At 41.7% G+C, this 23,316-nt stretch overlaps 104 pseudogenes; all 104 read left to right on the forward strand.

Annotated features, from left to right (window-relative positions):
- The first annotated feature begins 102 nt into the window (after positions 1 to 102).
- Positions 103 to 221, forward strand: LOC142708626 (5S ribosomal RNA; annotated as a pseudogene).
- Positions 222 to 288: 67 nt separating this feature from the next.
- On the forward strand, positions 289 to 407 carry LOC142708862 (5S ribosomal RNA; annotated as a pseudogene).
- A 67-nt stretch (positions 408 to 474) lies between these two features.
- Positions 475 to 593, forward strand: LOC142708829 (5S ribosomal RNA; annotated as a pseudogene).
- A 67-nt stretch (positions 594 to 660) lies between these two features.
- Positions 661 to 779, forward strand: LOC142708635 (5S ribosomal RNA; annotated as a pseudogene).
- A 67-nt stretch (positions 780 to 846) lies between these two features.
- Positions 847 to 965, forward strand: LOC142708986 (5S ribosomal RNA; annotated as a pseudogene).
- Positions 966 to 1,032: 67 nt separating this feature from the next.
- LOC142708910 (5S ribosomal RNA) lies at positions 1,033 to 1,151 on the forward strand (annotated as a pseudogene).
- A 253-nt stretch (positions 1,152 to 1,404) lies between these two features.
- Positions 1,405 to 1,523, forward strand: LOC142708870 (5S ribosomal RNA; annotated as a pseudogene).
- A 67-nt stretch (positions 1,524 to 1,590) lies between these two features.
- On the forward strand, positions 1,591 to 1,709 carry LOC142708905 (5S ribosomal RNA; annotated as a pseudogene).
- Positions 1,710 to 1,779: 70 nt separating this feature from the next.
- Positions 1,780 to 1,898, forward strand: LOC142708790 (5S ribosomal RNA; annotated as a pseudogene).
- A 67-nt stretch (positions 1,899 to 1,965) lies between these two features.
- Positions 1,966 to 2,084, forward strand: LOC142708960 (5S ribosomal RNA; annotated as a pseudogene).
- Positions 2,085 to 2,151: 67 nt separating this feature from the next.
- LOC142708797 (5S ribosomal RNA) lies at positions 2,152 to 2,270 on the forward strand (annotated as a pseudogene).
- Positions 2,271 to 2,337: 67 nt separating this feature from the next.
- Positions 2,338 to 2,456, forward strand: LOC142708668 (5S ribosomal RNA; annotated as a pseudogene).
- Positions 2,457 to 2,523: 67 nt separating this feature from the next.
- LOC142708912 (5S ribosomal RNA) lies at positions 2,524 to 2,642 on the forward strand (annotated as a pseudogene).
- A 253-nt stretch (positions 2,643 to 2,895) lies between these two features.
- Positions 2,896 to 3,014, forward strand: LOC142708950 (5S ribosomal RNA; annotated as a pseudogene).
- A 67-nt stretch (positions 3,015 to 3,081) lies between these two features.
- On the forward strand, positions 3,082 to 3,200 carry LOC142708965 (5S ribosomal RNA; annotated as a pseudogene).
- Positions 3,201 to 3,267: 67 nt separating this feature from the next.
- Positions 3,268 to 3,386, forward strand: LOC142708660 (5S ribosomal RNA; annotated as a pseudogene).
- A 67-nt stretch (positions 3,387 to 3,453) lies between these two features.
- LOC142708939 (5S ribosomal RNA) lies at positions 3,454 to 3,572 on the forward strand (annotated as a pseudogene).
- Positions 3,573 to 3,639: 67 nt separating this feature from the next.
- LOC142708876 (5S ribosomal RNA) lies at positions 3,640 to 3,758 on the forward strand (annotated as a pseudogene).
- Positions 3,759 to 3,825: 67 nt separating this feature from the next.
- On the forward strand, positions 3,826 to 3,944 carry LOC142708945 (5S ribosomal RNA; annotated as a pseudogene).
- A 253-nt stretch (positions 3,945 to 4,197) lies between these two features.
- LOC142708605 (5S ribosomal RNA) lies at positions 4,198 to 4,316 on the forward strand (annotated as a pseudogene).
- Positions 4,317 to 4,569: 253 nt separating this feature from the next.
- On the forward strand, positions 4,570 to 4,688 carry LOC142708679 (5S ribosomal RNA; annotated as a pseudogene).
- Positions 4,689 to 4,755: 67 nt separating this feature from the next.
- On the forward strand, positions 4,756 to 4,874 carry LOC142708736 (5S ribosomal RNA; annotated as a pseudogene).
- A 67-nt stretch (positions 4,875 to 4,941) lies between these two features.
- Positions 4,942 to 5,060, forward strand: LOC142708856 (5S ribosomal RNA; annotated as a pseudogene).
- A 67-nt stretch (positions 5,061 to 5,127) lies between these two features.
- LOC142708964 (5S ribosomal RNA) lies at positions 5,128 to 5,246 on the forward strand (annotated as a pseudogene).
- A 67-nt stretch (positions 5,247 to 5,313) lies between these two features.
- Positions 5,314 to 5,432, forward strand: LOC142708841 (5S ribosomal RNA; annotated as a pseudogene).
- Positions 5,433 to 5,499: 67 nt separating this feature from the next.
- On the forward strand, positions 5,500 to 5,618 carry LOC142708815 (5S ribosomal RNA; annotated as a pseudogene).
- A 67-nt stretch (positions 5,619 to 5,685) lies between these two features.
- LOC142708774 (5S ribosomal RNA) lies at positions 5,686 to 5,804 on the forward strand (annotated as a pseudogene).
- A 67-nt stretch (positions 5,805 to 5,871) lies between these two features.
- Positions 5,872 to 5,990, forward strand: LOC142708649 (5S ribosomal RNA; annotated as a pseudogene).
- Positions 5,991 to 6,057: 67 nt separating this feature from the next.
- Positions 6,058 to 6,176, forward strand: LOC142708706 (5S ribosomal RNA; annotated as a pseudogene).
- A 67-nt stretch (positions 6,177 to 6,243) lies between these two features.
- LOC142708738 (5S ribosomal RNA) lies at positions 6,244 to 6,362 on the forward strand (annotated as a pseudogene).
- A 67-nt stretch (positions 6,363 to 6,429) lies between these two features.
- LOC142708972 (5S ribosomal RNA) lies at positions 6,430 to 6,548 on the forward strand (annotated as a pseudogene).
- Positions 6,549 to 6,615: 67 nt separating this feature from the next.
- Positions 6,616 to 6,734, forward strand: LOC142708956 (5S ribosomal RNA; annotated as a pseudogene).
- Positions 6,735 to 6,801: 67 nt separating this feature from the next.
- On the forward strand, positions 6,802 to 6,920 carry LOC142708886 (5S ribosomal RNA; annotated as a pseudogene).
- Positions 6,921 to 6,987: 67 nt separating this feature from the next.
- LOC142708805 (5S ribosomal RNA) lies at positions 6,988 to 7,106 on the forward strand (annotated as a pseudogene).
- Positions 7,107 to 7,173: 67 nt separating this feature from the next.
- Positions 7,174 to 7,292, forward strand: LOC142708658 (5S ribosomal RNA; annotated as a pseudogene).
- A 615-nt stretch (positions 7,293 to 7,907) lies between these two features.
- Positions 7,908 to 8,026, forward strand: LOC142708739 (5S ribosomal RNA; annotated as a pseudogene).
- A 67-nt stretch (positions 8,027 to 8,093) lies between these two features.
- On the forward strand, positions 8,094 to 8,212 carry LOC142708973 (5S ribosomal RNA; annotated as a pseudogene).
- Positions 8,213 to 8,279: 67 nt separating this feature from the next.
- Positions 8,280 to 8,398, forward strand: LOC142708957 (5S ribosomal RNA; annotated as a pseudogene).
- A 67-nt stretch (positions 8,399 to 8,465) lies between these two features.
- LOC142708887 (5S ribosomal RNA) lies at positions 8,466 to 8,584 on the forward strand (annotated as a pseudogene).
- Positions 8,585 to 8,651: 67 nt separating this feature from the next.
- Positions 8,652 to 8,770, forward strand: LOC142708806 (5S ribosomal RNA; annotated as a pseudogene).
- Positions 8,771 to 8,837: 67 nt separating this feature from the next.
- On the forward strand, positions 8,838 to 8,956 carry LOC142708657 (5S ribosomal RNA; annotated as a pseudogene).
- A 615-nt stretch (positions 8,957 to 9,571) lies between these two features.
- On the forward strand, positions 9,572 to 9,690 carry LOC142708849 (5S ribosomal RNA; annotated as a pseudogene).
- Positions 9,691 to 9,943: 253 nt separating this feature from the next.
- LOC142708974 (5S ribosomal RNA) lies at positions 9,944 to 10,062 on the forward strand (annotated as a pseudogene).
- A 67-nt stretch (positions 10,063 to 10,129) lies between these two features.
- LOC142708817 (5S ribosomal RNA) lies at positions 10,130 to 10,248 on the forward strand (annotated as a pseudogene).
- Positions 10,249 to 10,315: 67 nt separating this feature from the next.
- Positions 10,316 to 10,434, forward strand: LOC142708630 (5S ribosomal RNA; annotated as a pseudogene).
- A 242-nt stretch (positions 10,435 to 10,676) lies between these two features.
- On the forward strand, positions 10,677 to 10,795 carry LOC142708851 (5S ribosomal RNA; annotated as a pseudogene).
- Positions 10,796 to 11,048: 253 nt separating this feature from the next.
- Positions 11,049 to 11,167, forward strand: LOC142708627 (5S ribosomal RNA; annotated as a pseudogene).
- A 67-nt stretch (positions 11,168 to 11,234) lies between these two features.
- Positions 11,235 to 11,353, forward strand: LOC142708680 (5S ribosomal RNA; annotated as a pseudogene).
- Positions 11,354 to 11,420: 67 nt separating this feature from the next.
- LOC142708795 (5S ribosomal RNA) lies at positions 11,421 to 11,539 on the forward strand (annotated as a pseudogene).
- Positions 11,540 to 11,792: 253 nt separating this feature from the next.
- LOC142708732 (5S ribosomal RNA) lies at positions 11,793 to 11,911 on the forward strand (annotated as a pseudogene).
- Positions 11,912 to 11,978: 67 nt separating this feature from the next.
- On the forward strand, positions 11,979 to 12,097 carry LOC142708681 (5S ribosomal RNA; annotated as a pseudogene).
- A 253-nt stretch (positions 12,098 to 12,350) lies between these two features.
- On the forward strand, positions 12,351 to 12,469 carry LOC142708975 (5S ribosomal RNA; annotated as a pseudogene).
- A 67-nt stretch (positions 12,470 to 12,536) lies between these two features.
- LOC142708695 (5S ribosomal RNA) lies at positions 12,537 to 12,655 on the forward strand (annotated as a pseudogene).
- A 67-nt stretch (positions 12,656 to 12,722) lies between these two features.
- Positions 12,723 to 12,841, forward strand: LOC142708749 (5S ribosomal RNA; annotated as a pseudogene).
- Positions 12,842 to 12,908: 67 nt separating this feature from the next.
- On the forward strand, positions 12,909 to 13,027 carry LOC142708837 (5S ribosomal RNA; annotated as a pseudogene).
- Positions 13,028 to 13,280: 253 nt separating this feature from the next.
- On the forward strand, positions 13,281 to 13,399 carry LOC142708936 (5S ribosomal RNA; annotated as a pseudogene).
- Positions 13,400 to 13,466: 67 nt separating this feature from the next.
- Positions 13,467 to 13,585, forward strand: LOC142708609 (5S ribosomal RNA; annotated as a pseudogene).
- Positions 13,586 to 13,652: 67 nt separating this feature from the next.
- Positions 13,653 to 13,771, forward strand: LOC142708708 (5S ribosomal RNA; annotated as a pseudogene).
- A 67-nt stretch (positions 13,772 to 13,838) lies between these two features.
- Positions 13,839 to 13,957, forward strand: LOC142708976 (5S ribosomal RNA; annotated as a pseudogene).
- Positions 13,958 to 14,210: 253 nt separating this feature from the next.
- LOC142708671 (5S ribosomal RNA) lies at positions 14,211 to 14,329 on the forward strand (annotated as a pseudogene).
- Positions 14,330 to 14,396: 67 nt separating this feature from the next.
- LOC142708978 (5S ribosomal RNA) lies at positions 14,397 to 14,515 on the forward strand (annotated as a pseudogene).
- Positions 14,516 to 14,768: 253 nt separating this feature from the next.
- LOC142708908 (5S ribosomal RNA) lies at positions 14,769 to 14,887 on the forward strand (annotated as a pseudogene).
- Positions 14,888 to 14,954: 67 nt separating this feature from the next.
- On the forward strand, positions 14,955 to 15,073 carry LOC142708807 (5S ribosomal RNA; annotated as a pseudogene).
- A 67-nt stretch (positions 15,074 to 15,140) lies between these two features.
- On the forward strand, positions 15,141 to 15,259 carry LOC142708728 (5S ribosomal RNA; annotated as a pseudogene).
- Positions 15,260 to 15,512: 253 nt separating this feature from the next.
- Positions 15,513 to 15,631, forward strand: LOC142708873 (5S ribosomal RNA; annotated as a pseudogene).
- Positions 15,632 to 15,698: 67 nt separating this feature from the next.
- Positions 15,699 to 15,817, forward strand: LOC142708748 (5S ribosomal RNA; annotated as a pseudogene).
- Positions 15,818 to 15,884: 67 nt separating this feature from the next.
- On the forward strand, positions 15,885 to 16,003 carry LOC142708606 (5S ribosomal RNA; annotated as a pseudogene).
- A 67-nt stretch (positions 16,004 to 16,070) lies between these two features.
- Positions 16,071 to 16,189, forward strand: LOC142708835 (5S ribosomal RNA; annotated as a pseudogene).
- A 253-nt stretch (positions 16,190 to 16,442) lies between these two features.
- LOC142708779 (5S ribosomal RNA) lies at positions 16,443 to 16,561 on the forward strand (annotated as a pseudogene).
- A 67-nt stretch (positions 16,562 to 16,628) lies between these two features.
- Positions 16,629 to 16,747, forward strand: LOC142708651 (5S ribosomal RNA; annotated as a pseudogene).
- Positions 16,748 to 16,815: 68 nt separating this feature from the next.
- Positions 16,816 to 16,934, forward strand: LOC142708692 (5S ribosomal RNA; annotated as a pseudogene).
- A 67-nt stretch (positions 16,935 to 17,001) lies between these two features.
- Positions 17,002 to 17,120, forward strand: LOC142708614 (5S ribosomal RNA; annotated as a pseudogene).
- Positions 17,121 to 17,187: 67 nt separating this feature from the next.
- On the forward strand, positions 17,188 to 17,306 carry LOC142708938 (5S ribosomal RNA; annotated as a pseudogene).
- Positions 17,307 to 17,373: 67 nt separating this feature from the next.
- LOC142708902 (5S ribosomal RNA) lies at positions 17,374 to 17,492 on the forward strand (annotated as a pseudogene).
- A 66-nt stretch (positions 17,493 to 17,558) lies between these two features.
- Positions 17,559 to 17,677, forward strand: LOC142708676 (5S ribosomal RNA; annotated as a pseudogene).
- A 67-nt stretch (positions 17,678 to 17,744) lies between these two features.
- Positions 17,745 to 17,863, forward strand: LOC142708852 (5S ribosomal RNA; annotated as a pseudogene).
- Positions 17,864 to 17,930: 67 nt separating this feature from the next.
- LOC142708784 (5S ribosomal RNA) lies at positions 17,931 to 18,049 on the forward strand (annotated as a pseudogene).
- A 67-nt stretch (positions 18,050 to 18,116) lies between these two features.
- On the forward strand, positions 18,117 to 18,235 carry LOC142708755 (5S ribosomal RNA; annotated as a pseudogene).
- A 67-nt stretch (positions 18,236 to 18,302) lies between these two features.
- Positions 18,303 to 18,421, forward strand: LOC142708896 (5S ribosomal RNA; annotated as a pseudogene).
- Positions 18,422 to 18,488: 67 nt separating this feature from the next.
- On the forward strand, positions 18,489 to 18,607 carry LOC142708652 (5S ribosomal RNA; annotated as a pseudogene).
- Positions 18,608 to 18,675: 68 nt separating this feature from the next.
- On the forward strand, positions 18,676 to 18,794 carry LOC142708693 (5S ribosomal RNA; annotated as a pseudogene).
- A 67-nt stretch (positions 18,795 to 18,861) lies between these two features.
- On the forward strand, positions 18,862 to 18,980 carry LOC142708615 (5S ribosomal RNA; annotated as a pseudogene).
- A 67-nt stretch (positions 18,981 to 19,047) lies between these two features.
- LOC142708826 (5S ribosomal RNA) lies at positions 19,048 to 19,166 on the forward strand (annotated as a pseudogene).
- Positions 19,167 to 19,233: 67 nt separating this feature from the next.
- On the forward strand, positions 19,234 to 19,352 carry LOC142708903 (5S ribosomal RNA; annotated as a pseudogene).
- A 66-nt stretch (positions 19,353 to 19,418) lies between these two features.
- Positions 19,419 to 19,537, forward strand: LOC142708673 (5S ribosomal RNA; annotated as a pseudogene).
- Positions 19,538 to 19,604: 67 nt separating this feature from the next.
- On the forward strand, positions 19,605 to 19,723 carry LOC142708853 (5S ribosomal RNA; annotated as a pseudogene).
- A 67-nt stretch (positions 19,724 to 19,790) lies between these two features.
- On the forward strand, positions 19,791 to 19,909 carry LOC142708726 (5S ribosomal RNA; annotated as a pseudogene).
- Positions 19,910 to 19,976: 67 nt separating this feature from the next.
- On the forward strand, positions 19,977 to 20,095 carry LOC142708757 (5S ribosomal RNA; annotated as a pseudogene).
- A 67-nt stretch (positions 20,096 to 20,162) lies between these two features.
- On the forward strand, positions 20,163 to 20,281 carry LOC142708686 (5S ribosomal RNA; annotated as a pseudogene).
- Positions 20,282 to 20,348: 67 nt separating this feature from the next.
- Positions 20,349 to 20,467, forward strand: LOC142708935 (5S ribosomal RNA; annotated as a pseudogene).
- Positions 20,468 to 20,534: 67 nt separating this feature from the next.
- Positions 20,535 to 20,653, forward strand: LOC142708898 (5S ribosomal RNA; annotated as a pseudogene).
- A 67-nt stretch (positions 20,654 to 20,720) lies between these two features.
- On the forward strand, positions 20,721 to 20,839 carry LOC142708968 (5S ribosomal RNA; annotated as a pseudogene).
- Positions 20,840 to 20,906: 67 nt separating this feature from the next.
- LOC142708864 (5S ribosomal RNA) lies at positions 20,907 to 21,025 on the forward strand (annotated as a pseudogene).
- A 67-nt stretch (positions 21,026 to 21,092) lies between these two features.
- Positions 21,093 to 21,211, forward strand: LOC142708793 (5S ribosomal RNA; annotated as a pseudogene).
- Positions 21,212 to 21,278: 67 nt separating this feature from the next.
- Positions 21,279 to 21,397, forward strand: LOC142708670 (5S ribosomal RNA; annotated as a pseudogene).
- Positions 21,398 to 21,464: 67 nt separating this feature from the next.
- LOC142708836 (5S ribosomal RNA) lies at positions 21,465 to 21,583 on the forward strand (annotated as a pseudogene).
- A 67-nt stretch (positions 21,584 to 21,650) lies between these two features.
- LOC142708860 (5S ribosomal RNA) lies at positions 21,651 to 21,769 on the forward strand (annotated as a pseudogene).
- A 67-nt stretch (positions 21,770 to 21,836) lies between these two features.
- On the forward strand, positions 21,837 to 21,955 carry LOC142708979 (5S ribosomal RNA; annotated as a pseudogene).
- Positions 21,956 to 22,022: 67 nt separating this feature from the next.
- LOC142708980 (5S ribosomal RNA) lies at positions 22,023 to 22,141 on the forward strand (annotated as a pseudogene).
- Positions 22,142 to 22,208: 67 nt separating this feature from the next.
- Positions 22,209 to 22,327, forward strand: LOC142708613 (5S ribosomal RNA; annotated as a pseudogene).
- Positions 22,328 to 22,394: 67 nt separating this feature from the next.
- LOC142708981 (5S ribosomal RNA) lies at positions 22,395 to 22,513 on the forward strand (annotated as a pseudogene).
- Positions 22,514 to 22,580: 67 nt separating this feature from the next.
- On the forward strand, positions 22,581 to 22,699 carry LOC142708694 (5S ribosomal RNA; annotated as a pseudogene).
- Positions 22,700 to 22,952: 253 nt separating this feature from the next.
- LOC142708813 (5S ribosomal RNA) lies at positions 22,953 to 23,071 on the forward strand (annotated as a pseudogene).
- Positions 23,072 to 23,138: 67 nt separating this feature from the next.
- Positions 23,139 to 23,257, forward strand: LOC142708982 (5S ribosomal RNA; annotated as a pseudogene).
- Positions 23,258 to 23,316: the final 59 nt, after the last annotated feature.

The following is a 23,316-nucleotide window of genomic DNA, read 5'->3' on the forward strand; positions in this document are numbered from 1 at the left end:
GGGAGACTGTCTGGGAATCCGTGGAGTGGATGAATTTTTATTATGTCGTTTAGATTTTGTTTCACAATCGATTAAAAAGGACTATGGATTAAAGCATTTAATGTCAATGGCCATTCTAAGCTGAATGTCCCTGCTCTCGTCAGATCGCAGAAGTTACACAGCTTAAGGCCTCGCTAGTACCAGTGTGGGAGACTGTCTGGGAATCCGTGGTGCGGTTGACTTTTTATTATGTCGTTTAGATTTTGTTTCACAATCGATTAAAAAGGACTATGGATTAAAGCATTTAAAGTCAATGGCCATTCTAAGCTGAATGTGCCTGCTCTCGTCAGATCGCAGAAGTTACACAGCTTAAGGCCTCGCTAGTACAAGTGTGGGAGACTGTCTGGGAATCCTTGGTGCGGTTGACTTTTTATTATGTCGTTTAGATTTTGTTTCACAATCGATTAAAAAGGACTATGGATTAAAGCATTTAATGTCAATGGCCATTCTAAGCTGAATGTGCCTGCTCTCGTCAGATCGCCGAAGTTACACAGCTTAAGGCCTCGCTAGTACCAGTGTGGTAGACTGTCTGGGAATCCGTGGTGCGGTTGACTTTATATTATGTCGTTTAGATTTTGTTTCACAATCGATTAAAAAGGACTATGGATTAAAGCATTTAATGTCAATGGCCATTCTAAGCTGAATGTGCCTGCTCTCGTCAGATCGCAGAAATGACACAGCTTAAGGCCTCGCTAGTACCAGTGTGGGAGACTGTCTGGGAATCCGTGGTGCGGTTGACTTTTTATTATGTCGTTTAGATTTTGTTTCACAATAGATTAAATAGGACTATGGATTAAAGCATTTAATGTCAATGGCCATTCTAAGCTGAATGTCCCTGCTCTCGTCAGATCGCAGAAGTTATACAGCTTAAGGCCTCGCTAGTACCAGTGTGGGAGACTGTCTGGGAATCCGTGGAGCTGTTGACTTTTTATTATGTCGTTTAGATTTTGTTTCACAATCGATTAAAAAGGACTATGGATTAAAGCATTTAATGTCAATGGCCATTCTAAGCTGAATGTGCCTGCTCTCGTCAGATCGCAGAAGTTACACAGCTTAAGTCCTCGCTAGTACCAGTGTGGGAGACTGTCTGGGAATCCGTGGTGGGGTTGACTTTTTATTATGTTGTTTAGATTTTGTTTCACAATAGATTAAATAGGACTATGGATTAAGGCTTTTAATGTCAATGTCCATTCTAAGCTGAATGTGCCTGCTCTCGTCAGATCGCAGAAGTTACACAGCTTAAGCCCTCGCTAGTACCAGTGTGGGAGATTGTCTGGGAATCCATGGTGCGGTTGAGTTTTTATTATGTCGTTTAGATTTTGTTTCACAATCGATTAAAAAGGACTATGGATTAAAGCATTTAATGTCAATGGCCATTCTAAGCTGAATGTGCCTGCTCTCGTCAGATCGCAGAAGTTACACAGCTTAAGCCCTTGCTAGTACCAGTGTGGGAGACTGTCTGGGAATGCGTGGTGCGGTTGACTTTTTATTATGTCGTTTAGATTTTGTTTCACAATCGATTAAAAAGGACTATGGATTAAAGCATTTAATGTCAATGGCCATTCTAAGCTGAATGTGCCTGCTCTTGTCAGATCGCAGAAGTTACACAGCTTAAGCCCTCGCTAGTACCAGTGTGGGAGACTGTCTGGGAATCCGTGGTGCGGTTGACTTTTTATTATGTCGTTTAGATTTTTTTTTTTCACAATAGATTAAAAAGGACTATGGATTAAAGCATTTAATGTCAATGGCCATTCTAAGCTGAATGTGACTGCTCTCGTCAGATCGCAGAAGTTACACAGCTTAAGGCCTCGCAAGTACCAGTGTGGGAGACTGTCTGGGAATCCGTGGTGCGGTTGACTTTTTATTATGTCGTTTAGATTATGTTTCACAATAGATTAAATAGGACTATGGATTAAAGCATTTAACGTCAATAGCCATTCTAAGCTGAATGTGCCTGCTCTCGTCAGAACGCAGAAGTTACCCAGCTTAACGCCTCCCTAGTACCAGTGTGGGAGACTGTCTGGGAATCCGTGGTGCGGTTGACTTTTTATTATGTCGTTTAGATTTTGTTTCACAATCGATTAAAAAGGACTATGGATTAAAGCATTTAATGTCAATGGCCATTCTAAGCTGAATGTCCCTGCTCTCGTCAATTCGCAGAAGTTACACAGCTTAAGGCCTCGCTAGTACCAGTGTGGGAGACTGTCTGGGAATCCGTGGTGCTGTTGACTTTTTATTATGTCGTTTAGATTTTGTTTCACAATCGATTAAAAAGGACTATGGATTAAAGCAATTAATATCAATGGCCATTCTAAGCTGAATGTGCCTGCTCTCGTCAGATCGCAGAAGTTACACAGCTTAAGGCCTCGCTAGTACCAGTGTGGGAGACTGTCTGGGAATCCGTGGTGCGGTTGACTTTTTATTATGTCGTTTAGATTTTGTTTCACAATCGATTAAAAAGGACTATGGATTAAAGCATTTAATGTCAATGGCCATTCTAAGCTGAATGTGCCTGCTCTCGTCAGATCGCAGAAAATACACAGCTTAAGGCCTCGCTAATACCAGTGTGGGAGACTGTCTGGGAATCCGTGGTGCGGTTGATTTTTTATTATGTCGTTTAGATTTTGTTTCACAATAGATTAAATAGGACTATGGATTAAAGCATTTAACGTCAATGGCCATTCTAAGCTGAATGTGCCATCTCTCGTCAGAACGCAGAAGTTACACAGCTTAAGGCCTCGCTAGTACCAGTGTGTGAGACTGTCTGGGAATCCGTGGTGCGGTTGAATTTTTATTATGTCGTTTAGATTTTGTTTCACAATCGATTAAAAAGGACTATGGATTAAAGCATTTAATGTCAATGGCCACTCTAAGCTGAATGTCCCTTCTCTCGTCAGATCGCAGAAGTTACACAGCTTAAGGCCTCGCTAGTACCAGTGTGGGAGACTGTCTGGGAATCCGTGGTGCGGTTGACTTTTTATTATGTCGTTTAGATTTTGTTTCACAATCGATTAAAAAGGACTATGGATTAAAGCATTTAATGTCAATGGCCATTCTAAGCTGAATGTGCCTGCCCTCGTTAGATCGCAGAAGTTACACAGCTTAACGCCTCGCTAGTACCAGTGTGGGAGACTGTCTGGGAATCCGTGGTGCGGTTGACTTTTTATTATGTCGTTTAGATTTTGTTTCACAATCGATTAAAAAGGACTATGGATTAAAACATTTAATGTCAATGGCCATTCTAAGCTGAATGTGCCTGCTCTCATCAGATCGCAGAAGTTACACAGCTTAAGGCCTCGCTAGTACCAGTGTGGGAGACTGTCTGGGAATCCGTGGTGCGGTTGACATTTTATTATGTCGTTTAGATTTTGTTTCGCAATAGATTAAATAGGACTATGGATTAAAGCATTTAACGTCAATGGCCATTCTAAGCTGAATGTGCCTGCTCTCGTCAGATCGCAGAAGTTACACAGCTTAAGGACTCGCTAGTACCAGTGTGGGAGACTGTCTGGGAATCCGTGGTGCGGTTGAATTTTTATTATGTCGTTTAGATTTTGTTTCACAATCGATTAAAAAGGACTATGGATTAAAGCATTTAATGTCAATGGCCAGTCTAAACTGAATGTCCCTGCTCTCGTCAGATCGCAGAAGTTACACAGCTTAAGGCCTCGCTAGTACCAGTGTGGGAGACTGTCTGGGAATCCGTGGTGCGGTTGACTTTTTATTATGTTGTTTAGATTTTGTTTCACAATAGATTAAATAGGACTATGGATTAAAGCTTTTAATGTCAATGGCCATTCTAAGCTGAATGTTCCTTCTCTCGTCAGATCGCAGAAGTTACACAGCTTAAGGCCTCGCTAGTACAAGTGTGGGAGACTGTCTGGGAATCCGTGGTGCGGTTGACTTTTTATTATGTCGTTTAGATTTTGTTTCACAATCGATTAAAAAGGACTTTGGATTAAAGCATTTAATGTTAATGGCCATTCTAAGCTGAATGTGCCTGCTCTCGTTAGATCGCAGAAGTTACACAGCTTAACGCCTCCCTAGTACCAGTGTGGGAGACTGTCTGGGAATCCGTGGTGCGGTTGACTTTTTATTATGTTGTTTAGATTTTGTTTCACAATAGATTAAATAGGACTATGGATTAAGGCTTTTAAGGTCAATGGCCATTCTAAGCTGAATGTGCCTGCTCTCGTCAGATCGCAGAAGTTACACAGCTTAAGGCCTCGCTAGTACCAGTGTGGGAGACTGTCTGGGAATCCGTGGTGCTGTTGACTTTTTATTATGTCGTTTAGATTTTGTTTCACAATCGATTAAAAAGGACTATGGATTAAAGCATTTAAAGTCAATGGCCATTCTAAGCTGAATGTGCCTGCTCTCGTTAGATCGTAGAAGTTACACAGCTTAACGCCTCGCTAGTACCAGTGTGTGAGACTGTCTGGGAATCCGTGGTGCGGTTGACTATTTATTATGTCGTTTAGATTTTGTTTCACAATAGATTAAATAGGACTATGGATTAAAGCATTTAACGTCAATGGCCATTCTAAGCTGAATGTGCCTGCTCTCGTCCGAACGCAGAAGTTACACAGCTTAAGGCCTCGCTAGTACTAGTGTGGGAGACTGTCTGGGAATCTGTGGTGCGGTTGAGTTTTTATTATGTCGTTTAGATTTTGTTTCACAATCGATTAAAAAGGACTATGGATTAAAGCCTTTAATGTCAATGGCCATTCTAAGCTGAATGTCCCTGCTCTCGTCCGATCGCAGAAGTTACACAGCTTAAGGCCTCGCTGGTACCAGTGTGGGAGACTGTCTGGGAATGCGTGGTGCGGTTGACTTTTTATTATGTTGTTTAGATTTTGTTTCACAATAGATTAAATAGGACTATGGATTAAGGCTTTTAATGTCAATGGCCATTCTAAGCTGAATGTGCCTGCTCTCGTCAGATCGCAGAAGTTACACAGCTTCAGGCCTCGCTAGTACCAGTGTGGGAGACTGTCTGGGAATCCGTGGAGCGGTTGAATTTTGATTATGTCGTTTAGATTTTGTTTCACAATCGATTAAAAAGGACTATGGATTAAAGCATTTAATGTCAATGGCCATTCTAAGCTGAATATCCCTGCTCTCGTCAGATCGCAGAAGTTACACAGCTTAACGCCTCGCTAGTACCAGTGTGGGAGACTGTCTGTGAATCCGTGGTGCGGTTGACTTTTTATTATGTCGTTTAGATTTTGTTTCACAATCGATTAAAAAGGACTATGGATTAAAGCGTTTAATGTCAATGGCCATTCTAAGCTGAATGTGCCTGCTCTCGTTAGATCGCAGAAGTTACACAGCTTAACGCCTCGCTAGTACCAGTGTGGGAGACTGTCTGGGAATCCGTGGTGCGGTTGACTATTTATTATGTTGTTTAGATTTTGTTTCACAATAGATTAAATTGGACTATGGATTAAAGCATTTACCGTCAATGGCCATTCTAAGCTGAATGTGCCTGCTCTCGTCAGATCGCTGAAGTTACACAGCTTAAGGCCTCGCTAGTACCAGTGTGGGAGACTGTCTGGGAATCCGTGGTGCGGTTGAATTTTTATTATGTCGTTTAGATTTTGTTTCACAATCGATTAAAAAGGACTATGGATTAAAGCATTTAATGTCAATGGCCATTCTAAGCTGAATGTCCCTGCTCTTGTCAGATCGCAGAAGTTACACAGCTTAAGGCCTCGCTAGTACCAGTGTGGGAGACTGTCTGGGAATCCGTGGTGCGGTTGACTTTTTATTATGTCGTTTAGATTTTGTTTCACAATCGATTAAAAAGGACTATGGATTAAAGCATTTAATGTCAATGGCCATTCTAAGCTGAATGTGCCTGCTCTCGTCAGATCGCAGAAGTTACACAGCTTAAGGCCTCGCTAGTACCAGTGTGGGAGACTGTCTGGGAATTCGTGGTGCAGTTGCCTTTTTATTATGTCGTTTAGATTTTGTTTCACAATCGATTAAAAAGGACTATGGATTAAATCATTTAATGTCAATGGCCATTCTAAGCTGAATGTGCCTGCTCTCGTCAGATCGCAGAAGTTACACAGCTTAAGGCCTCGCTAGTACCAGTGTGGGAGACTGTCTGGGAATCCGTGGTGCGGTTGAATTTTTATTATGTCGTTTCGATTTTGTTTCACAATCGATTAAAAAGGACTATGGATTAAAGCATTTAATGTCAATGGCCATTCTAAGCTGAATGTCCCTGCTCTCGTCAGATCACAGAAGTTACACAGCTTAAGGCCTCGCTAGTACCAGTATGGGAGACTGTCTGGGAATCCGTGGTGCGGTTGACTGTTTATTATGATGTTTAGATTTTGTTTCACAATAGATTAAATAGGACTATGGATTAAGGCTTTTAATGTCAATGGCCATTCTAAGCTGAATGTGCCTGCTCTCGTCAGATCGCAGAAGTTACACAGCTTAAGGCCTCGCTAGTACCAGTGTGGGAGACTGTCTGGGAATCCGTGGTGCGGTTGACTTTTTATTATGTCGTTTAGATTTTGTTTCACAATAGATTAAATAGGACTATGGATTAAAGCATTTAACGTCAATGGCCATTCTAAGCTGAATGTGCCTGCTCTCGTCAGATCGCAGAAGTTACACAGCTTAAATCCTCGCTAGTACCAGTGTGGGAGACTGTCTGGGAATCCGTGGTGTGGTTGACTTTTTATTATGTCATTTAGATTTTGTTTCACAATAGATTAAATAGGACTATGGATTAAAGCATTTAACGTCAATGGCCATTCTAAGCTGAATGTGCCTGCTCTCGTCACATCGCAGAAGTTACACAGCTTAAGGCCTCGCTAGTACCAGTGTGGGAGACTGTCTGGGAATCCGTGGTGCGGTTGACTTTTTATTATGTCGTTTAGATTTTGTTTCACAATCGATTAAAAAGGACTATGGATTAAAGCATTTAAAGTCAATGGCCATTCTAAGCTGAATGTGCCTGCTCTCGTCAGATCGCAGAAGTTACACAGCTTAAGGCCTCGCTAGTACCAGTGTGGGAGACTGTCTGGGAATCCGTGGTGCGGTCGAATTTTTATTATGTCGTTTAGATTTTGTTTCACAATCGATTAAAAAGGACTATGGATTAAAGCATTTAATGTCAATGGCCATTCTAAGCTGAATGTGCCTGCTCTCGTCAGATCGCAGAAGTTACACAGCTTAAGGCCTTGCTAGTACCAGTGTGGGAGACTGTATGGGAATCCGTGGTGCGGTTGACTTTTTATTATGTCGTTTAGATTTTGTTTCACAATAGATTAAATAGGACTATGGATTAAAGCATTTAATGTCAATGGCCATTCTAAGCTGAATGTGCCTGCGCTTGTCAGAACGCAGAAGTTACACAGCTTAAGGCCTCGCTAGTACCAGTGTGGGAAACTGTCTGGGAATCCGTGGTGCGGTTGAATTTTTATTATGTCGTTTAGATTTTGTTTCACAATCGATTAAAAAGGACTATGGATTAACGCATTTAATGTCAATGGCCATTCTAAGCTGAATGTCCCCTGCTCTCGTCAGATCGCAGAAATTACACAGCTTAATACCTCGCTAGTACCAGTGTGGGAGACTGTCTGGGAATCTGTGTTGCGGTTGACTTTTTATTATTTTGTTTCACAATAGATTAAATAGGACTATGGATTAAGGCTTTTAATGTCAATGGCCATTCTAAGCTCAATGAGCCTGCTCTCGTCAGATCGCAGAAGTTACACAGCTTAAAGCCTCGCTAGTACCAGTGTGGGAGACTGTCTGGGAATCCGTGGTGCGGTTGTCTTTTTATTATGTCGTTTAGATTTTGTTTCACAATCGATTAAAAAGGACTATGGATTAAAGCATTTAATGTCAATGGCCATTCTAAGCTGAATGTCCCTGCTCTCGTCAGATCACAGAAGTTACACAGCTTAAGGCCTCGCTAGTACCAGTATGGGAGACTGTCTGGGAATCCGTGGTGCGGTTGACTGTTTATTATGATGTTTAGATTTTGTTTCACAATAGATTAAATAGGACTATGGATTAAGGCTTTTAATGTCAATGGCCATTCTAAGCTGAATGTGCCTGCTCTCGTCAGATCGCAGAAGTTACACAGCTTAAGGCCTCGCTAGTACCAGTGTGGGAGACTGTCTGGGAATCCGTGGTGCGGTTGACTTTTTATTATGTCGTTTAGATTTTGTTTCACAATAGATTAAATAGGACTATGGATTAAAGCATTTAACGTCAATGGCCATTCTAAGCTGAATGTGCCTGCTCTCGTCAGATCGCAGAAGTTACACAGCTTAAATCCTCGCTAGTACCAGTGTGGGAGACTGTCTGGGAATCCGTGGTGTGGTTGACTTTTTATTATGTCATTTAGATTTTGTTTCACAATAGATTAAATAGGACTATGGATTAAAGCATTTAACGTCAATGGCCATTCTAAGCTGAATGTGCCTGCTCTCGTCACATCGCAGAAGTTACACAGCTTAAGGCCTCGCTAGTACCAGTGTGGGAGACTGTCTGGGAATCCGTGGTGCGGTTGACTTTTTATTATGTCGTTTAGATTTTGTTTCACAATCGATTAAAAAGGACTATGGATTAAAGCATTTAATGTCAATGGCCATTCTAAGCTGAATGTGCCTGCTCTCGTCAGATCGCAGAAGTTACACAGCTTAAGGCCTCGCTAGTACCAGTGTGGGAGACTGTCTGGGAATCCGTGGTGCGGTCGAATTTTTATTATGTCGTTTAGATTTTGTTTCACAATCGATTAAAAAGGACTATGGATTAAAGCATTTAATGTCAATGGCCATTCTAAGCTGAATGTGCCTGCTCTCGTCAGATCGCAGAAGTTACACAGCTTAAGGCCTTGCTAGTACCAGTGTGGGAGACTGTATGGGAATCCGTGGTGCGGTTGACTTTTTATTATGTCGTTTAGATTTTGTTTCACAATAGATTAAATAGGACTATGGATTAAAGCATTTAATGTCAATGGCCATTCTAAGCTGAATGTGCCTGCGCTTGTCAGAACGCAGAAGTTACACAGCTTAAGGCCTCGCTAGTACCAGTGTGGGAAACTGTCTGGGAATCCGTGGTGCGGTTGAATTTTTATTATGTCGTTTAGATTTTGTTTCACAATCGATTAAAAAGGACTATGGATTAACGCATTTAATGTCAATGGCCATTCTAAGCTGAATGTCCCCTGCTCTCGTCAGATCGCAGAAATTACACAGCTTAATACCTCGCTAGTACCAGTGTGGGAGACTGTCTGGGAATCTATGTTGCGGTTGACTTTTTATTATTTTGTTTCACAATAGATTAAATAGGACTATGGATTAAGGCTTTTAATGTCAATGGCCATTCTAAGCTCAATGAGCCTGCTCTCGTCAGATCGCAGAAGTTACACAGCTTAAAGCCTCGCTAGTACCAGTGTGGGAGACTGTCTGGGAATCCGTGGTGCGGTTGTCTTTTTATTATGTCGTTTAGATTTTGTTTCACAATCGATTAAAAAGGACTATGGATTAAAGCATTTAATGTCAATGGCCATTCTAAGCTGAATGTGCCTGCTCTCGTTAGATCGCAGAAGTTACACAGCTTAACGCCTCGCTAGTACCAGTGTGGGAGACTGTCTGGGAATCCGTGGTGCGGTTGACTTTTTATTATGTCGTTTAGATTTTGTTTCACAATAGATTAAATAGGACTATGGATTAAAGCATTTAACGTCAATGGCCATTCAAAGCTGAATGTGCCTGCTCTCGTCAGATCGCAGAAGTTACACAGCTTAAATCCTCGCTAGTACCAGTGTGGGAGACTGTCTGGGAATCCGTGGTGCGGTTGACTTTTTATTATGTCATTTAGATTTTGTTTCACAATAGATTAAATAGGACTATGGATTAAAGCATTTAACGTCAATGGCCATTCTAAGCTGAATGTGCCTGCTCTCGTCAGATCGCAGAAGTTACACAGCTTAAGGCCTCGCTAGTACCAGTGTGGGAGACTGTCTGGGAATCCGTGGTGCGGTTGACTTTTTATTATGTCGTTTAGATTTTGTTTCACAATCGATTAAAAAGGACTATGGATTAAAGCATTTAATGGCAATGGCCATTCTAAGCTGAATGTGCCTGCTCTCGTCAGATCGCAGAAGTTACACAGCTTAAGGCCTCGCTAGTACCAGTGTGGGAGACTGTCTGGGAATCCGTGGTGCGGTTGAATTTTTATTATGTCGTTTAGATTTTGTTTCACAATCGATTAAAAAGGACTATGGATTAAAGCATTTAATGTCAATGGCCATTCTAAGCTGAATGTGCCTGCTCTCGTCAGATCGCAGAAGTTACACAGCTTAAGGCCTCGCTAGTACCAGTGTGGGAGACTGTATGGGAATCCGTGGTGCGGTTGACATTTTATTATTTTGTTTCACAATAGATTAAATAGGACTATGGATTAAGGCTTTTAATGTCAATGGCCATTCTAAGCTCAATGTGCCTGCTCTCGTCAGATCGCAGAAGTTACACAGCTTAAAGCCTCGCTAGCACCAGTGTGGGAGACTGTCTGGGAATCCGTGGTGCGGTTGTCTTTTTATTATGTCGTTTAGATTTTGTTTCACAATCGATTAAAAAGGACTATGGATTAAAGCATTTAATGTCAATGGCCATTCTAAGCTGAATGTGCCTGCTCTCGTTAGATCGCAGAAGTTACACAGCTTAACGCCTCGCTAGTACCAGTGTGGGAGACTGTCTGGGAATCCGTGGTGCGGTTGACTTCTTGTTATGTTGTTTAGATTTTGTTTCGCAATAGATTAAATAGGACTATGGATTAAGACATTTAACGTCAATGGCCATTCTAAGCTGAATGTGCCTGCTCTCGTCAGAGCGCATAAGTTACACAGCTTAAGGCCTCGCTGGTACCAGTGTGGGAGACTGTCTGGGAATCCGTGGTGCGGTTGAATTTTTATTATGTCGTTTAGATTTTGTTTCACAATCGATTAAAAAGGACTATGGATTAAAGCATTTAAAGTCAATGGCCATTCTAAGCTGAATGTCCCTGCTCTCGTCAGATCGCAGAAGTTACACAGCTTAAGGCCTCGCTAGTACCAGTGTGGGAGACTGTCTGGGAATCCGTGGTGCGGTTGACTTTTTATTTTGTCGTTTCGATTTTGTTTCACAATAGATTAAATAGGACTATGGATTAAAGCATTTAACGTCAATGGCCATTCTAAGCTGAATGTGCCTGCTCTCGTCAGAACGCAGAAGTTACACAGCTTAAGGCCTCGCTAGTACCAGTGTGGGAGACTGTCTGGGAATCCGTGGTGAGGTTGACTTTTTATTATGTTGTTTAGATTTTGTTTCACAATAGATTAAATAGGACTATGGATTAAGGCTTTTAATGTCAATGGCCATTCTAAGCTGAATGTGCCTGCTCTCGTCAGATCGCAGAAGTTACACAGCTTAAGGCCTCGCTAGTACCAGTGTGGGAGACTGTCTGGGAATCCGTGGTGCGGTTGACTTTTTATTATGTCGTTTAGATTTTGTTTCACAATCGATTAAAAAGGACTATGGATTAAAGCATTTAATGTCAATGGCTATTCTAGGCTGAATGTACCTGCTTTCGTCAGATTGCAGAAGTTACACAGCTTAAGGCCTCGCTAGTACCAGTGTGGGAGACTGTCTGGGAATCCGTGGAGCGGTTGGCTTTTTATTATGTTGTTTAGATTTTGTTTCACAATAGATTAAATAGGACTATGAATTAAGGCTTTTAATGTCAAAAGCCATTCTAAGCTGAATGTGCCTGCTCTCGTCAGATCGCAGAAGTTACACAGCTTAAGGCCTCGCTAGTACCAGTGTGGGAGACTGTCTGGGAATCCGTGGTGCGGTTGACTTTTTATTATGCTGTTTAGATTTTGTTTCACAATAGATTAAATAGGACTATGGATTAAGGCTTTTAATGTCAATGGCCATTCTAAGCTGAATGTGCCTGCTCTCGTCAGATCGCAGAAGTTACACAGCTTAAGGCCTCGCTAGTACCAGTGTGGTAGACTGTCTGGGAATCCGTGGTGCAGTTGACTTTTTATTATGTCGTTTAGATTTTGTTTCACAATCGATTAAAAAGGACTATGGATTAAAGCATTTAATGTCAATGGCCTTTCTAAGCTGAATGTGCCTGCTCTCGTTAGATTGCAGAAGTTACACAGCTTAATGCCTCGCTAGTACCAGTGTGGTAGACTGTCTGGGAATCCGTGGTGCGGTTGAATTTTTAATATGTCGTTTAGATTTTGTTTCACAATCGATTAAAAAGGACTATGGATTAAAGCATTTAATGTCAATGGCCATTCTAAGCTGAATGTGCCTGCTCTCGTCAGATCGCAGAAGTTACACAGCTTAAGGCCTCGCTAGTACCAGTGTGGGAGACTGTCTGGGAATCCGTGGTGCGGTTGACTTTTTATTATGTCGTTTAGATTTTGTTTCACAATCGATTAAAAAGGACTATGGATTAAAGCATTTAATGTCAATGGCCATTCTAAGCTGAATGTGCCTGCTCTCGTCAGATCGCAGAAGTTACACAGCTTAAGGCCTCACTAGTACCAGTGTGGGAGACTGTCTGGGAATCCGTGGTGCGGTTGCCTTTTTATTATGTCGTTTAGATTTTGTTTCACAATAGATTAAATAGGACTATGGATTAAAGCATTTAACGTCAATGGCCATTCTAAGCTGAATGTGCCTGCTCTCGTCAGATCGCAGAAGTTACACAGCTTAAGGCCTCGCTAGTACCAATGTGGGAGACTGTCTGGGAATCCGTGGTGCGGTTGAATTTTTATTATGTCGTTTAGATTTTGTTTCACAATCGATTAAAAAGGACTATGGATTAAAGCATTTAATGTCAATGGCCATTCTAAGCTGAATGTGCCTGCTCTCGTCAGATCGCAGAAGTTACACAGCTTAAGGCCTTGCTAGTACCAGTGTGGGAGACTGTCTGGGAATCCGTGGTGCGGTTTTCTTTTTATTATGTTGTTTAGATTTTGTTTCACAATAGATTAAATAGGACTATGGATTAAGGCTTTTAATGTCAATGGCCATTCTAAGCTGAATGTGCCTGCTCTCGTCAGATCGCAGAAGTTACACAGCTTAAGGCCTCGCTATTTCCAGTGTGGGAGACTGTCTGGGTATCCGTGGTGCAGTTGACTTTTTATTATGTCGTTTAGATTTTGTTTCACAATCGATTAAAAAGGACTATGGATTAAAGCATTTAATGTCAATGGCCATTCTAAGCTGAATGTCCCTGCTCTCGTCAGATCGCTGAAGTTTCACAGCTTAAGGCCTCGCTAGTACCAGTGTGGGAGACTGTCTGGGAATCCGTGGTGCGGTTGACTTTTTATTATGTCGTTTAGATTTTGTTTCACAATCGATTAAAAAGGACTATGGATTAAAGCATTTAATGTCAATGGCCATTCTAAGCTGAATGTGCCTGCTCTCGTCAGATCGCAGAAGTTACACAGCTTAAGGCCTCACTAGTACCAGTGTGGGAGACTGTCTGGGAATCCGTGGTGCGGTTGACTTTTTATTATGTCGTTTAGTTTTTGTTTCACAATAGATTAAATAGGACTATGGATTAAAGCATTTAACGTCAATGGCCATTCTAAGCTGAATGTGCCTGCTCTCGTCAGAACGCAGAAGTTACACAGCTTAAGGCCTCACTAGTACCAGTGTGGGAGACTGTCTGGGAATCCGTGGTGCGGTTGACTTTTTATTATGTTGTTTTGATTTTGTTTCACAATAGATTAAATAGGACTATGGATTAAGGCTTTTAATGTCAATGGCCATTCTAAGCTGAATGTGCCTGCTCTCGTCAGATCGCAGAAGTTACACAGCTTAAGGCCTCGCTAGTACCAGTGTGGGAGACTGTCTGGGAATCCGTGGTGCGGTTGACTTTTTATTATGTCGTTTAGATTTTGTTTCACAATCGATTAAATAGGACTATGGATTAAAGCATTTAACGTCTATGGCCGTTCTAAGCTGAATGTCCCTGCTCTCGTCAGAATGCAGAAGTTACACAGCTTAAGGCCTCGCTAGTACCAGTGTGGGAGACTGTCTGGGAATCCGTGGTGCGGTTGAATTCTTATTATGTCGTTTAGATTTTGTTTCACAATCGATTAAAAAGGACTATGGATTAAAGCATTTAATGTCAATGGCCATTCTAAGCTGAATGTCCCTGCTCTCGTCAGATCGCAGAAGTTACACAGCTTAAGGCCTCGCTAGTACCAGTGTGGGAGACTGTCTGGGAATACGTGGTGCGGTTGCCTTTTTATTATGTTGTTTAGATTTTGTTTCACAATAGATTAAATAGGACTATGGATTAAGGATTTTAATGTCAATGGCCATTCTAAGCTGAATGTGCCTGCTCTCGTCAGATCGCAGAAGTTACACAGCTTAAGGCCTCGCTAGTACCAGTGTGGGAGACTGTCTGGGAATCCGTGGTGCGGTTGACTTTTTATTATGTCGTTTAGATTTTGTTTCACAATCGATTAAAAAGGACTATGGATTAAAGCATTTAATGTCAATGGCCATTCTAAGCTGAATGTGCCTGCTCTCGTTAGATCGCAGAAGTTACACAGCTTAACGCCTCGCTAGTACCAGTGTGGGAGACTGTCTGGGAATCCATGGTGCGGTTGACTTTTTATTATGTCGTTTAGATTTTGTTTCACAATAGATTAAATAGGACTATGGATTAAAGCATTTAACATCAATGGCCATTCTAAGCTGAATGTGCCTGCTCTCGTCAGATGGCAGAAGTTACACAGCTTAAGGCCTCGCTAGTACCAGTGTGGGAGACTGTCTGGGAATCCGTGGTGCGGTTGAATTTTTATTATGTCGTTTAGATTTTGTTTCACAATCGATTAAAAAGGACTATGGATTAAAGCATTTAATGTCAATGGCCATTCTAAGCTGAATGTGCCTGCTCTCGTCAGATCGCAGAAGTTACACAGCTTAAGGCCTCGCTAGTACCAGTGTGGGAGACTGTCTGGGAATCCGTGGTGCGGTTGACTTTTTATTATGTCGTTTAGATTTTGTTTCACAATCGATTAAAAAGGACTATGGATTAAAGCATTTAATATCAATGGCCATTCTAAGCTGAATGTGCCTGTTCTCGTCAGAACGCAGAAGTTACACAGCTTAAGGCCTCACTAGTACCAGTGTGGGAGACTGTCTGGGAATCCGTGGTGCGGTTGACTTTTTATTATGTCGTTTAGATTTTGTTTCACAATAGATTAAAAAGGATAATGGATTAAAGCATTTAACGTCAATGGCCATTCTAAGCCGAATGTGCCTGCTCTCGTCAAATCGCAGAAGTTACACAGCTTAAGACCTCGCTAGTACCAGTGTGGGAGACTGTCTGGGAATCCGTGGTGCGGTTGAATTTTTATTATGTCGTTTAGATTTTGTTTCACAATCGATTAAAAAGGACTATGGATTAAAGCATTTAATGTCAATGGCCATTCTAAGCTGAATGTCCCTGCTCTCGTCAGATCGCAGAAGTTACACAGCTTAAGGCCTCGCTAGTACCAGTGTGGCAGACTGTCTGGGAATCCGTGGTGCGGTTGCCTTTTTATTATGTCGTTTAGATTTTGTTTCACAATAGATTAAATAGGACTATGGATTAAAGCATTTAATGTCAATGGCCATTCTAAGCTGAATGTGCCTGCTCTCGTCAGAACGCAGAAGTTACACAGCTTAAGGCCTCGCTAGTACCAGTGTTGGAGACTGTCTGGGAATCCGTGGTGCGGTTGAATTTTTATTATGTCGTTTAGATTTTGTTTCACAATCGATTAAAAAGGACTATGGATTAAAGCATTTAATGTCTATGGCCATTCTAAGCTGAATGTCCCTGCTCTCGTCAGATCGCAGAAGTTACACAGCTTAAGGCCTCGCTAGTACCAGTGTGGGAGACTGTCTGGGAATCCGTGGTGCGGTAGACTTTTTATTATGTTGTTTAGATTTTGTTTCACAATAGATTAAATAGGACTATGGATTAAGGCTTTTAATGTCAATGGCCATTCTAAGCTGAATGTGCCTGCTCTCGTCAGATCGCAGAAGTTACACAACTTAAGGCCTCGCTAGTACCAGTGTGGGAGACTGTCTGGGAATCCGTGGTGCGGTTGAATTTTTATTATGTCGTTTAGATTTTGTTTCACAATCGATTAAAAAGGACTATGGATTAAAGCATTTAATGTCAATGGCCATTCTAAGCTGAATGTCCCTGCTCTCGTCAGATCGCAGAAGTTACACAGCTTAAGGCCTCGCTAGTACCAGTGTGTGAGACTGTCTGAGAATCCGTGGTGCGGTTGAATTTTTATTATGTCGTTTAGATTTTGTTTCACAATCGATTAAAAAGGACTATGGATTAAAGCATTTAATGTCAATGGCCATTCTAAGCTGAATGTGCCTGCTCTCGTCAGATCGCAGAAGTTACACAGCTTAAGGCCTCGCTAGTACCAGTGTGGGAGACTGTCTGAGAATCCGTGGTGTGGTTGACTTTTTATTATGTCGTTTAGATTTTGTTTCACAATAGATTAAATAGGACTATGGATTAAAGCATTTAACGTCAATGGCCATTCTAAGCTGAATGTGCCTGCTCTCGTCAGAACGCAGAAGTTACACAGCTTAAGGCCTCGCTAGTACCAGTGTGGGAGACTGTCTGGGAATCCGTGGTGCGGTTGAATTTTTATTATGTCGTTTAGATTTTGTTTCACAATCGATTAAAAAGGACTATGGATTAAAAAAATTTAATGTCAATGGCCATTCTAAGCTGAATGTCCCTGCTCTCGTCAGATCGCAGAAGTTACACAGCTTAAGGCCTCGCTAGTACCAGTGTGGGAGACTGTCTGGGAATCCGTGGTGTGGTTGACTTTTTATTATGTTGTTTAGATTTAGTTTCACATTAGATTAAATAGGACTATGGATTAAAGCTTTTAATGTCAATGGCCATTCTAAGCTGAATGTGCCTGCTCTCGTTAGATCGCAGAAGTTACACAGCTTAAGGCCTCGCTAGTACCAGTGTGGGAGACTGTCTGGGAATCCGTGGTGCGGTTGACTTTTTATTATGTCGTTTAGATTTTGTTTCACAATCGATTAAAAAGGACTATGGATTAAAGCATTTAAAGTCAATGGCCATTCTAAGCTGAATGTGCCTGCTCTCGTTAGATCGCAGAAATTACACAGCTTAACGCCTCGCTAGTACCAGTGTGGGAGACTGTCTGAGAATTCGTGGTGCGGTTGACTTTTTATTATGTCGTTTAGATTTTGTTTCACAATCGATTAAAAAGGACTATGGATTAAAGCATTTAATGTCAATGGCCATTCTAAGCTGAATGTGCCTGCTCTCGTTAGATCGCAGAAGTTACACAGCTTAATGCCTTGCTAGTACCAGTGTGGGAGACTGTCTGGGAATCCGTGGTGCGGTTGACTTTTTATTATGTTGTTTAAATTTTGTTTCACAGTAGATTAAATAGGACTATGGATTAAGGCTTTAATGTCAATGGCCATTCTAAGCTGAATGTGCCTGCTCTCGTCAGATCGCAGAAGTTACACAGCTTAAGGCCTCGCTAGTACCAGTGTGGGAGACTGTCTGGGAATCCGTGGTGCGGTTTACTTTTTATTATGTCGTTTAGATTTTGTTTCACAATCGATTAAAAAGGACTATGGATTAAAGCATTTAATGTCAATGGCCATTCTAAGCTGAATGTGCCTGCTCTCGTTAGATCGCAGAAGTTACACAGCTTAACGCCTCGCTAGTACCAGTGTGGGAGACTGTCTGGGAATCCGTGGTGCGGTTGACTTTTTATTATGTTGTTTAGATTTTGTTTCACAATAGATTAAATAGGACTATGGATTAAAGCATTTAACGTCAATGGCAATTCTAAGCTGAATGTGCCTGCTCTCGTCAGATCGCAGAAGTTACACAGCTTAAGGCCTCGCTAGTACGAGTGTGGGAGACTGTCTGGGAATCCGTGGTGCGGTTGACTTTTTATTATGTTGTTTAGATTTTGTTTCACAATAGATTAAATAGGACTATGGATTAAGGCTTTTAATGTCAATGGCCATTCTAAGCTGAGTGTGCCTGCTCTCGTCAGATCGCAGAAGTTACACAGCTTAAGGCCTCGCTAGTACCAGTGTGGGAGACTGTCTGGGAATCCGTGGTGCGGTTGCCTTTTTATTATGTTGTTTAGATTTTGTTTCACAATAGATTAAATAGGACTATGGATTAAGGCTTTTAATGTCAATGGCCATTCTAAGCTGAATGTGCCTGCTCTCGTCAGATCGCAGAAGTTATACAGCTTAAGGTCTCGCTAGTACCAGTGTGGGAGACTGTCTGAGAATCCGTGGTGTGGTTGACTTTTTATTATGTCGTTTAGATTTTGTTTCACAATAGATTAAATAGGACTATGGATTAAAGCATTTAACGTCAATGGCCATTCTAAGCTGAATGTGCCTGCTCTCGTCAGAACGCAGAAGTTACACAGCTTAAGGCCTCGCTAGTACCAGTGTGGGAGACTGTCTGGGAATCCGTGGTGCGGTTGAATTTTTATTATGTCGTTTAGATTTTGTTTCACAATCGATTAAAAAGGACTATGGATTAAAAAAATTTAATGTCAATGGCCATTCTAAGCTGAATGTCCCTGCTCTCGTCAGATCGCAGAAGTTACACAGCTTAAGGCCTCGCTAGTACCAGTGTGGGAGACTGTCTGGGAATCCGTGGTGTGGTTGACTTTTTATTATGTTGTTTAGATTTAGTTTCACAATAGATTAAATAGGACTATGGATTAAAGCTTTTAATGTCAATGGCCATTCTAAGCTGAATGTGCCTGCTCTCGTTAGATCGCAGAAGTTACACAGCTTAAGGCCTCGCTAGTACCAGTGTGGGAGACTGTCTGGGAATCCGTGGTGCGGTTGACTTTTTATTATGTCGTTTAGATTTTGTTTCACAATCGATTAAAAAGGACTATGGATTAAAGCATTTAAAGTCAATGGCCATTCTAAGCTGAATGTGCCTGCTCTCGTTAGATCGCAGAAATTACACAGCTTAACGCCTCGCTAGTACCAGTGTGGGAGACTGTCTGGGAATCCGTGGTGCGGTTGACTTTTTATTATGTCGTTTAGATTTTGTTTCACAATCGATTAAAAAGGACTATGGATTAAAGCATTTAATGTCAATGGCCATTCTAAGCTGAATGTGCCTGCTCTCGTTAGATCGCAGAAGTTACACAGCTTAATGCCTTGCTAGTACCAGTGTGGGAGACTGTCTGGGAATCCGTGGTGCGGTTGACTTTTTATTATGTTGTTTAAATTTTGTTTCACAGTAGATTAAATAGGACTATGGATTAAGGCTTTAATGTCAATGGCCATTCTAAGCTGAATGTGCCTGCTCTCGTCAGATCGCAGAAGTTACACAGCTTAAGGCCTCGCTAGTACCAGTGTGGGAGACTGTCTGGGAATCCGTGGTGCGGTTTACTGTTTATTATGTCGTTTAGATTTTGTTTCACAATCGATTAAAAAGGACTATGGATTAAAGCATTTAATGTCAATGGCCATTCTAAGCTGAATGTGCCTGCTCTCGTTAGATCGCAGAAGTTACACAGCTTAACGCCTCGCTAGTACCAGTGTGGGAGACTGTCTGGGAATCCGTGGTGCGGTTGACTTTTTATTATGTTGTTTAGATTTTGTTTCACAATAGATTAAATAGGACTATGGATTAAAGCATTTAACGTCAATGGCAATTCTAAGCTGAATGTGCCTGCTCTCGTCAGAACGCAGAAGTTACACAGCTTAAGGCCTCGCTAGTACGAGTGTGGGAGACTGTCTGGGAATCCGTGGTGCGGTTGACTTTTTATTATGTTGTTTAGATTTTGTTTCACAATAGATTAAATAGGACTATGGATTAAGGCTTTAAATGTCAATGGCCATTCTAAGCTGAGTGTGCCTGCTCTCGTCAGATCGCAGAAGTTACACAGCTTAAGGCCTCGCTAGTACCAGTGTGGGAGACTGTCTGGGAATCCGTGGTGCGGTTGCCTTTTTATTATGTTGTTTAGATTTTGTTTCACAATAGATTAAATAGGACTATGGATTAAGGCTTTTAATGTCAATGGCCATTCTAAGCTGAATGTGCCTGCTCTCGTCAGATCGCAGAAGTTATACAGCTTAAGGTCTCGCTAGTACCAGTGTGGGAGACTGTCTGGGAATCCGTGGTGCGGTTGACTTTTTATTATGTCGTTTAGATTTTGTTTCACAATCGATTAAATAGGACTATGGATTAAAGCATTTAATGTCAATGGCAATTCTAAGCTGAATGTGCATGCTCTCGTCAGATCGCAGAAGTTACACAGCTTAAGGCCTCGCTAGTACCAGTGTGGGAGACTGTCTGGGAATACGTGGTGCGGTTGAATATTTATTATGTCGTTTAGATTTTGTTTCACAATCGATTAAAAAGGACTATGGATTAAAGCGTTTAATGTCAATGGCCATTCTAAGCTGAATGTCCCTGCTCTCGTCAGATCGCAGAAGTTACACAGCTTAAGGCCTCGCTAATACCAGTGTGGGAGACTGTCTGTGAATCCGTGGTGCGGTTGACTTTTTATTATGTCGTTTAGATTTTGTTTCACAATCGATTAAAAAGGACTATGGATTAAAGCATTTAATGTCAATGGCCATTCTAAGCTGAATGTGCCTGCCCTCGTTAGATCGCAGAAGTTACACAGCTTAACGCCTCGCTAGTACCAGTGTGGGAGACTGTCTGGGAATCCGTGGTGCGGTTGACTTTTTATTATGTCGTTTAGATTTTGTTTCACAATAGATTAAATAGGACTATGGATTAAAGGATTTAACGTCAATGGCCATTCTAAGCTGAATGTGCCTGCTCTCGTCAGATCGCAGAAGTTACACAGCTTAAGTCCTCGCTAGTACCAGTGTGGGAGACTGTCTGGGAATCCGTGGTGCGGTTGAATTTTTATTATGTCGTTTAGATTTTGTTTCACAATCGATTAAAAAGGACTATGGATTAAAGCATTTAATGTCAATGGCCATTCTAAGCTGAATGTCCCTGCTCTCGTCGGATCGCAGAAGTTACACAGCTTAAGGCCTCTCTAGTACCAGTGTGGGAGACTGTCTGGGAATCCGTGGTGCGGTTGACTTTTTATTAAGTCGTTTAGATTTTGTTTCACAATAGATTAAATAGGACTATGGATTAAAGCATTTAACGTCAATGGCCATTCTAAGCTGAATGTGCCTGCTCTCGTCAGATCGCAGACGTTACACAGCTTAAGGCCTCGCTAGTACCAGTGTGGGAGACTGTCTGGGAATCCGTGGTGCGGTTGACTTTTTATTATGTCGTTTAGATTTTGTTTCACAATCGATTAAAAAGGACTATGGATTAAAGCATTTAATGTCAATAGCCATTCAAAGCTGAATGTCCCTGCTCTCGTCAGATCGCAGAAATTACACAGCTTAAGGCCTCGCTAGTACCAGTGTGGGAGACTGTCTGGGAATCCGTGGTGCGGTAGACTTTTTATTATGTCGTTTAGATTTTGTTTCACAATCGATTAAAAAGGACTATGGATTAAAGCATTTAATGTCAATGGCCATTCTAAGCTGAATGTCCCTGCTCTCGTCGGATCGCAGAAGTTACACAGCTTAAGGCCTCGCTAGTACCAGTGTGGGAGACTGTCTGGGAATCCATGGTGCGGTTGACTTTTTATTATGTCGTTTAGATTTTGTTTCACAATCGATTAAAAAGGACTATGGATTAAAGCATTTATTGTCAATGGCCATTCTAAGCTGAATGTGCCTGCTCTCGTCAGATCGCAGAAGTTACACAGCTTAAGGCCTCGCTAGTACCAGTGTGGGAGACTGTCTGGGAATCCGTGGTGCGGTTGACTTTTTATTAAGTCGTTTAGATTTTGTTTCACAATAGATTAAATAGGACTATGGATTAAAGCATTTAACGTCAATGGCCATTCTAAGCTGAATGTGCCTGCTCTCGTCAGATCGCAGAAGTTACACAGCTTAAGGCCTCGCTAGTACCAGTGTGGGAGACTGTCTGGGAATCCGTGGTGCGGTTGACTTTTTATTATGTCGTTTAGATTTTGTTTCACAATCGATTAAAAAGGACTATGGATTAAAGCATTTAATGTCAATGGCCATTCTAAGCTGAATGTCCCTGCTCTCGTCAGATCGCAGAAATTACACAGCTTAAGGCCTCGCTAGTACCAGTGTGGGAGACTGTCTGGGAATCCGTGGTGCGGTTGACTTTTTATTATGTCGTTTAGATTTTGTTTCACAATCGATTAAAAAGTACTATGGATTAAAGCATTTAACGTCAATGGCCATTCTAAGCTGAATGTGCCTGCTCTCGTCAGATCGCAGAAGTTACACAGCTTAAGGCCTCGCTAGTACCAGTGTGGGAGACTGTCTGGGAATCCGTGGTGCGGTTGACTTTTTATTATGTCGTTTAGATTTTGTTTCACAATCGATTAAAAAGGACTATGGATTAAAGCACTTAATGTCAATGGCCATTCTAAGCTGAATGTCCCTGCTCTCGTCAGATCGCAGAAGTTACACAGCTTAAGGCCTCGCTAGTACCAGTGTGGGAGACTGTCTGGGAATCCGTGGTGTGGTTGACTTTTGATTATGTCGTTTAGATTTTGTTTCACAATAGATTAAATAGGACTATGGATTAAAGCATTTAACGTCAATGGCCATTCTAAGCTGAATGTGCCTGCTCTGGTCAGAACGCAGAAGTTACACAGCTTAAGGACTCGCTAGTACCAGTGTGGGAGACTGTCTGGGAATCCGTGGTGCGGTTGAATTTTTATTATGTCGTTTAGATTTTGTTTCACAATAGATTAAAAAGGACTATGGATTAAGGCTTTTAATGTTAATGGCCATTCTAAACTGAATGTGCCTGCTCTCGTCAGATCGCAGAAGTCACACAGCTTAAGGCCTCGCTAGTACCAGTGTGGGAGACTGTCTGGGAATACGTGGTGCGGTTGACTTTTTATTATGTCGTTTAGATTTTGTTTCACAATCGATTAAAAAGGACTATGGATTAAAGCATTTAATGTCAATGGCCATTCTAAGCTGAATGTGCCTGCTCTCGTCAGATCGCAGAAGTTACACAGCTTAAGGCCTCGCTAGTACCAGTGTGGGAGACTGTCTGGGAATCCGTGGTGCGGTTGACTTTTTATTAAGTCGTTTAGATTTTGTTTCACAATAGATTAAATAGGACTATGGATTAAAG

This window comes from Rhinoderma darwinii, unplaced genomic scaffold (genome assembly GCF_050947455.1).
Source record: "Rhinoderma darwinii isolate aRhiDar2 unplaced genomic scaffold, aRhiDar2.hap1 Scaffold_4014, whole genome shotgun sequence".
NCBI classification, from domain to species: domain Eukaryota; kingdom Metazoa; phylum Chordata; class Amphibia; order Anura; family Rhinodermatidae; genus Rhinoderma; species Rhinoderma darwinii.